General features: G+C 40.1%; 1 long non-coding RNA gene across 1 annotated transcript; it reads left to right on the forward strand.

The window, feature by feature from the left end:
• Positions 1-6080: 6080 nt before the first annotated feature.
• On the forward strand, positions 6081-7525 carry LOC122557481. The gene is made up of 3 exons (XR_006313847.1): positions 6081-6266; positions 6354-6389; positions 7273-7525. It is a non-coding gene; the product is annotated as an uncharacterized LOC122557481 (long non-coding RNA).
• The last annotated feature ends 1446 nt before the right edge of the window (positions 7526-8971 follow it).

An 8971-nucleotide genomic window follows, 5' to 3' on the forward strand; every position in this document is an offset into this window, starting at 1 on the left:
CCAAGTGAGATAAGCAGCAAGTGTTCATCACAGCTAGGCAATTCCACAACTAATGAATAAGACCTATTCTCTCTAGTTCAGCCACATCTAGTCATGAACAGTGGTGGATAGTTAAACAGTTCATTGGAGAAGGAACCTTCTAAAATATCTCCATCCTCAAAACTGGGGGTTCCCCACCACAACAGTGCTGATATGTTACATCATAAAATGTTTGCAACAATCTTCAAACTGAAGTAACAGATAGATGATCCATCTTGGCCTCCTCCAAATATCCCCAGAATCACAGATGCCAGTTTCCCCCCAGTCCAAGTAATCTACATGTTAGCAAGAAATGGCAAGACACACACATTGAATTCTGCAATAATGGTGAGCACCAACACAATTCCAGTATAGCTCTAAAGAAATGTGCACTCGAACTTGCTATGCTCAGTACAGCTACAACATTGGCCTCTACCTGACAGCAGAGGAAATTGCTTGGGTACACCAAAAGTAGGACAAAGCAGCTTGGGCCAATTACAACCCCATCAGTCAAAGATCATCAGTAAAGGGGTGGGAGCTGTCATTATTTATGCTAGCAAGCAGTACTTGCTCAGCAGTAATGTGCTCACTGACACCGAGTTTGGGTTCTATCAGGGCCTCTCAGCTCCAGTATTCATAACAGCTCTCATCACCTCATTCCTGATGAAGGGCTTATGCCTGAAATGTCGATTCTCCTGCTCCTCAGATGCTGCCTGACCTGCTGTGCTTTTCAAGCACCACACTCTTCGACTCTGATCTCCAGCATCTACAGTCCTCACTTTCTCCTAATTGATTATAACAGCCTTGATCCAAGCATGGACAAAACAACTGAAGTCCAGAGGCAAGGTGAGAGTGACAGCCCTTGACATCAAGAATGTGCCATCAAGAAGACCTAGCAAATTTAGAGTTAATAGGAAACAAAAATGAAGCTCTCCACTGGTTGGAGTCATAGGTGGTGCAAAGGAAAATGATTGTGTTTGAAGTTCGGTATTATAGCATTACCGCCAAAAGGCCTCAGGGCGTAAAGTTAGAGTCCAACCAGAACAGAGGATTACTCTCTTAATACAGACTGAAAACTAGTGGAGATTAACCTGAAGTTCGCCACACCTTAGGCAAGGGGAGAGTTTGAGAAGGAGAATTGAATCCATGTTGTTGGCATCACTGTGCATTGCAAACCAGCTGTCCAGCTAACTGACCCCCAAAAGTAGACTTGTAGTGGCAAGCGAAGTGGGATAAATGTTAATGGCCAAAATGGGTATTCTAAATGATCTTGGGGAGAAATATGGTGTACAGGTTAACCATGCCTTCACTCTGAGAATATCTACTGGGCATATGAGAAAGAAGCTGTATCATTCATGGTATCAGATCACATGGAACTATAACCTGTGTTTGTAGGATTCAAGAAAGAAATCCTGAATTACCTTCCTTCTAAATGGTTGTGTTCAATGAAGCCTTTTAAGACTCATTCGCTAGAGTGTAGACAGATATTAGGACAAAAGGTGACGTGATCAACTATGTCAAAGGAGGAATAGTTTACCTTTGTCAATTCACAAAGGATTTCATTTGCTTAAAGATTAACTCAAAGCTGTTTTGATGCTACAGCAGTTGCAAAAACCTGTTTGAGAGATTCAGGTGTAGAATTCCAGGAAATATGAGCACGGAGGCATGTAAGAATTCTGAAGAAGAAGGGGAAGATGGAGACGATGAACATCAGTGATAATGTTGAAAAGAATTATGGGAAAGAAAAGCTAAATCTTATTGTCTTGCAACGACCATGAAGTATTAATGTATTTCCTTACAAAAGGCTTTTCCTTTCATATGGAAAATGAAGAGCTAATTCAATTGAGACGTTCTGATGTTTCACGAACGGATAGGGTGGTTGGAAAGAATTACTTCGACTAAGGGTGGATCCAGGACAAGGATATAGCTTTCCAATTAAAGCATGGGCATTCAGGGATGATATCAGGAAGTAGCCTTCACACTAAGTACTGGGAAAAACCAGGGACCCTCCTCAAATAGGTGAATGTCTCCTGTTGTCATTCTCCTGTCTCCCTATGCAAAGCTAGGAGAAAGCAACAAAGTGGATTCATGTTTAGGTTGATACATTGTTGCAAATATTTTCAGAGGAGCAATGACCATGGTAGCATTACAGTATTCAGAAAGTTAGCAAAACAACGTGAAGACTGAAGATTGAAAGACAGAGAAACTGGATTCCCTAGCTGCAGTCTTGCATCTTATTTGGTAACTCAGAATAAGACAGAAGGTTTCTCAATGAACACTTGTTTGCAGACAGTTGCTCAATGAAGGCCTAACCTGTGATTGTCGGTTGTCTTGTCTACATTCCTCAGGTAACAGATGTAATCTCTAATTGGCTTGGCAGATGTCTCCTCAGCTCGAAATTTTCTCATACCTTCAATCAGGGGCAAAATATAAGGAACATTAATTCTGCTGAATAGCTTTTACAGCAAACCATACAGTCATTTAAAAAGTAGGTTCATTTTTTTTTAGAGTTTTAGTGTGTTCTTTTTTTGTTGCATGGTATGTCATGACTATTGTTCCCATATTTTAGCAGCAATGACAAATATCTGATGGAGGTAGAGGGCCCAGATGGTGTTCCTGAATAAGATCACTTTACTGCCAAGAACATGCGCTGTCGCATAATATAAAATTACAGTTCCAAAGTGTTGCATCTAACAATTCTCAAATGCTCAATGTAATGGATGAGAGTAAAGGTTTTGTGTGCAAGGAGGATCACTTTAGAGCTGATTCTCAGAGGTGTTGGAAGGCTGCATGTGCAATTATTGCTGTGAAAAATAGACTGCTCGATAGAGAGAGAGCAAACCAGTCTCATCAGTGTACTATTTTTCTTCTACCTTCAATTTTATCCAATCTATTCCACGCCTTACACTGAATTATGGGGAGGCACGGTCTCACAGACACTAACTACCCTCTGCTATCTTGGTGCAGTGGCTGTTCTTCATATAACAAATTATTCAAATATAGGTCACGTCGCAGTTAAGCCCCATATAATCTCACATGTATTAAATATTAGGTTGTACAAAAGGCCTGGATCTCTGGCTACTTGTGAATGTTTTGCCAAGAATAGAAACCCCATGGAGTTTCCTTTCCTGAAGTTTGGAGTGTGGAGAAAAATCTTTTCTTCTTGTCAACATTTTGTTTGAGATAAGGCAGCTCAAAGCAAAACGACACAATCATTAATTGCAGTCATTTACTAAACAAATAAAAGCCATTCATGTTTATGTCAATTTTCTAAAGGCCTCGGAAAAGCTCCAGAGATGTAGAGGAAAGGATTGCAATGATTATTCTGGATAGGAACGAGAGTAACAGGGTAGTTGTTACGGAGGACTTCAACTTTCCAAATATTGACTGGATATGCTATAGTTTGAGTACATTAGATGGGTCAGTTTTTGTCCAATGTGTGTAGGAGGGTTCCTGACACAGTACGTAGACAGATCAACAAGGGGCGAGGCCACATTCGATTTGGTACTGGGGTAATGAACCTGGCCAGGTGTTAGATTTTGAGGTAGGTGAGCACTTTGGTGATAGTGACCACAATTCGGTTACATTTAATTTAGTGATAGAAAGGGATAGGAACATATCGCATGGCAAGAGTTCTTGCTGGGGAAAAAACAATTACTATGCAGTTAGGCAAGATTTAGGATGCAAAGGATGGGGAAGGAAACTGCAAGGAATGGGCACAATTGAAATGTGGAGCTTATTTAAGGAATAGCAAGGAAGTCCTTGATAAATATGTACCTGTCAGGCAGGGAGGAAGTGTTCGAGTGAGGGAGCTGTGGTTTACTAAAGAAGTTGAATCTCTTGTCAAGAAGAAGAAGGAGGCTTATGTAAGTTGAATCTCTTGTCAAGAAGAAGAAGGAGGCTTATGTAAAGATGAGACATGAAGGCTCAGTTAAGGTGCTTGAGAGTTACAAGTTAGCCAGGAAGGACCTAAAGAGAGAGCTAGGAAGAGCCAGGAGGGGACATGAGAAGTCTTTGGCAGGTAGGATCAAGGAAAACCCTAAAGCCTTCTATAGGTATGTCAGGAATAAAAGAATTGTCTAGACTAAGATTAGGGTCAGTCAAGGACAGTTGTGGGAAGTTGTACATGGAGTCTGAGGAGATAGGAGAGGCACTAAATGAATATTTTTCATCAGTATTCACACAGGAAAAAGACAATGTTGTCGAGGAGAATACTGAGATACAGGCTAATAGATGAGACTGGGATTGTGGTTCATAAGGAAGAGATGTTAGCAATTCTGGAAGTGTGAAAAAAGATAAGTTCCCCGGACAAGATGGGATTTACCTGAGGATTCTCTGGGAAACCAGGGAGGCCATTGCAGAGCCTTTGGCTTTGATCTTTATGTCTTCATTGTCTGCAGGAATACTGCCAGAATACTGGAGGATAGCAAATGTTGTTCCCTTGTTCAAGAAGGGGAGTAGAGTCAACCCTGGTAATTATAGACCAGTAAGCCTTACTTCGGTTATGGGTAAATTGTTGGAAAGGATGATAAGAAATAAGATTATTAATCATCTAGAAATGAAAAATTTGATTTGGGATAGTCAACACGATTTTGCGAAGGGTAGGTCATGGCTCACAAACCTTATTGAGTTCTTTAGGAAGGTGACCAAACCGGTGGATGAGGGTAAAGCAGATGTTGTCATGTATATGAATGTCAGTAAGGCATTTGATAAGGATCCCCACGGTAGGCTATTGTAGAAAATATGGAAGCATGGGATTGAGGGTGATTTAGTGGTTTGGAACCAAAATTGACTAGTTGTAAGAAGACAGAGGATGGTGGTTGATGGGAAATGTTCAGCCTGGAGTTCAGTTACGAGTGGTTTAACACAAGGAGCTGTTTTGGGGCTACTGCTGTTTGTCATTTTCATAAATGACCTGGATGAGGATGTAAAAGGATGGGTTCGTAAATTTGCAGATGACACTAAGGTCAGTGGAGTTGTGGACAGTGAGGAGGGATGTTGCAGGTTACAGAGGTATATAGATAAGCTTCAGAGCTGCTGAGAGGTGGCAAATGGAGTTTAATGTGGAAAAGTGTGAGGTGATTCACTTTAGGAGGAGTAACAGGAATAAAGAGTATTGGGCTAATGGTAAGACTCTTGGCAGTGTAGATGAGCAGAGAGATCTCGGTGTCCATGTACATAGATCACTGAATGTTGCCACCCAGGTTGATAGGATTGTTAAGAAGGCGTACAGTGTGTTATCTTTTATTGGTAGAGGGATTGAGTTTCGGAGCCATGAGGTCCTGTTACAGCTGTGCAAAATTCTGGTGTGGCCTCACTTGGAGTATTGCATACAGTTCTGGTTACCACATTATAGGAAGGATGTTGAATCATTGAAAAGGCTGCAGAGGACATTTACCAGGATGTTGCTTAGTATGAAGGGAAGGTCTTATGAAAAAAGGCTGAGGGACTTGAGGCTGTTTTTGTTAGAGAGAGGAAGGTTGAAAAGTGATTTAATAGAGAATACAAGGTTATCAGAGGATTAGGTAAAGTAGACGGTGAGAGCCTTTTTCCTCGGATGGTGATGGCTAGCAAGAGGGGACATAGCTTTAAACTGAGGGGTGATAGATATAGGACGGAGGTCAGAGGTGGGTTCTTTACTCAGAGTAGTAAGGGTGTGGAATGCCCTGCTTGCAACAGTAGTGACTTGCCAACTTTAAGGGCATTTAAATGATCATTGGATAAACATATGAATGATAAAGAAATCGTGTAGGTTAGATGGGCTTCAGATAAATTTCACAGGTTGGAGCAACATCAAGGGCCCAAGGGCCTGTACTGTGCTGTTATATTCTGTTATTTTATTCAGATTCGTATCTATTTATATGCATTATATTTCCAGTAACCTATCTGCCATGTGCTATGTCCAGCCCATGATCACATTGCTGTTTCTGACTCATGCTCCACAAAACTGACACAGCTATGTATGGTGTGAATGAGAGCTGTTATGAGAACAGGAAGTTCTATTAAAATATATAGATCCCCAAGAATCAGCAGATGGATTTGGTCTATTAGGAGAGGAAACACCAATGGTATCATGCAGTGAATGAAGTTGGGACAGCTGGTCTTTATTAATTTGTATTCATATTCTAGGCGTCCTTGATGGGCCTATAATTTGCAAGTTTTCAGAATATGCTAAATTCTGTGCAAGTGTCTGAATTGTCAACACTGCTTGAAAACAACAGGCTAATCATGATGAATCGGAGAATTGGGTTTGTGTCTGACAAACTTTGTTCAATTCAGAAATCTTCAGTGTGACGTATGAGTATGATGAAAGTTCATGCATTTTCACCTTTCAGGGCAACATCTTAAAGAAAGGAGAGAGAAGAAAGGCGGTAGACATTATATTTCTTACTTGTCTTTGCATGAATTTATTTGAGCAATATCATGAAATGATAATTGGTGTGAACAGGTCTTGCAGTAACATTTGGCTGACAATTAATTTTTGAGTTGAAGCATGTTCTGTTGTCCTTGTACAAAACCTTGGTCATGCTTTGTTTGGAATATCTTCTCCTCATTTGGTAATCTCATGAAGGGTGAAATTCAGGCTTTGGAAATGGTGCACTGAAGTTCTAAAAAATAAATTCTTTAAATAAAGCATTTTCACTACCAAGATAACCTAAGAGTGCTTACATTTTATGGAAATGCAGTGATCTAATTGAAGTTAGTAAAATAATGAAGTGAATGGTTTGTGTTCAACTGGCCACAATTAAATAGGCTAGGGAAGACCAATGGTCATGATTTGAAGTTGTATAAGGACAGATGGAGATAAAATGTTTCAGAAGGTATTTTTCCTTCTCCCTGAGAATAATGATTACCCTGGAATAGATTGCTCATTCAGTGAATTCGCAATTTGCAGAATTTCTCCAAGCAAGAACTGCTATTGTTTAGACTGGGGTAAAGATCAGTGCTGCATGGAGTTGAGATCCAGGGACCTCCTGGACAAGTATTTATGGTGGATTGGTTGGGGATAAATTTCCCAGATATTTTCACCATTTTGCCTGAATTGTTTTTCATCCAGTGTTTCATTTTTCCCAAGAGATCATATGGCTTTTGGGTGGGGTGGAGAATGTATGAATTGTGAAACATTAGGCTTTCACCATTATGTTATGTGTGGTGTGGGGGGTGGGGGGAGTGGGGGGGAGGTTATGGTGGGAATGGAAATGGGTTGGATGGAAGTATCCATCAGTGTTCATATCTTTGTCCTGACGTTTGCAGGGAGACATGACAGGAAGAGAGAAAGCTAGGATTAATGAGAACGGGACAGAAGAAAAAGAAATGCTGGCACAAACAGAAAGAGGAGAGGAAAGCAAAAGGAACAAAAGAGGTGAAAAGAAAAAAAATGGACCGACTGAAATAGCATCTCACCAACTTTCTCAGCAATGCACCAAAGCACTTCATATTAGTTTTTATTTTGAATTGCGATCATTGATGATTTGTGAGCAAATGTGGTAAACATTTTGCTCATAAGGTGCCAAAATAAAATTTTCTATAATATAGGTTGCAAACTGTTTAATCATTTAATGTTCTGAGTCTAAATGCCTATATTTTATTCTCTTTATGGTATTTGCATTAATTCAATGTTACTTGGAAGTTGGTGTAATGAACCTGTACTGAAGAGGTTAGCCTTCAGCTTCTAGAACATGATTTGTTTTCTCCTTTGAACAACTGCCACAGAGGACTGACATAAAATAAAGGTATCATTACTGCTGCATGAAATGTGGACATTCATGACAATGATCCTGTGCCAGTCATCACTGACTACTTGACAATGATCGAGTAGAAACTCTTGTGCTTAATCATTGTCTGGGCATTTTGTATTAGGGCAATCAATAATGCCTTGGACTTTGGATAATTCTGCCAGGAGGAAGAATTGCAGTCGTTCTCTCATAAGATTGCCAGTTTTACATGGAAGAAATGATGACAGAGTCTGCAGTGGTGTGTAATGCATCAGTATCCTACTCAATGTGTCTGTTCTGTGCAGACTGATGGATACTGTCTAATTACCCAGAGATAGCTCAGAAGCAGCCAAACACAATACAGGTTCAATATTACAGCCATTGTCAAAGCAGTTATGAAAAGAATAGCTTATATAATATCATGCATGACCTCAGGATGATCCAAAAGAGTTTACAGTTAATTGCAAACTTTGCAAGTGTGGTCACTGTCATAATGAATGAAATACAGTGGTCAGTTGGTACAGTTCAGTTTTTCCATTAATAACAATGAGAAAATGAACAAATCACTTGCTTTAGGTGTTGGTTGAGGGATAATTGTTGGTCAGGGCCGAAATTACAGCTCAACTGTTCTTCTGCAAAACATTGACACTGGATCTTGTATGTCTGCTTGAGAGAGCAGTTAGGGTCTCAGTTTAATATCTCACCCAAAAGATGGCATCAATGACAGTGCTGCTGTTATTCAGTACAGTACTGAAACGTCAGCCTAGACTACATACTTAAGTCTACAGGGTGGGTTTATGAATCTACAATATTCTATCTCAGTGGCAAGAGCACTCTCTACTGAGCTAAGGCTTGTAGCAGATGACCAAATTATATCCATTGTATCCTTGGTGAAATGAAATTTTTGAAGTAAGCTATTTCTGGTGCATGCCTGTGTTGTACATGTATTTGCCTGGGTCCAGCCAATCAACTGCTGGTATAAATAGAGCCACTCTACACGTTTTTTTTCTGAAGATGGAAAAAGGATATGAGTTACAATCGATCCTCCAGCAAGGGTCTCCAATTTATGAAGATATTGGGAGCGACATTACTGGGTGATGTGAAATGAACTGGATCCCCTACTTAATTCAATCTCTCTTTCTCGGTTGGTCACGAAAAGTTTATTTTAAAAAAGGATCCCTTCGCTTGTGGACATCTTTTCCCAATCCAAATATTTACGTTTTGAAAGGAGCCAAATT

This window comes from Chiloscyllium plagiosum, chromosome 15 (assembly GCF_004010195.1).
Source record: "Chiloscyllium plagiosum isolate BGI_BamShark_2017 chromosome 15, ASM401019v2, whole genome shotgun sequence".
NCBI classification, from domain to species: domain Eukaryota; kingdom Metazoa; phylum Chordata; class Chondrichthyes; order Orectolobiformes; family Hemiscylliidae; genus Chiloscyllium; species Chiloscyllium plagiosum.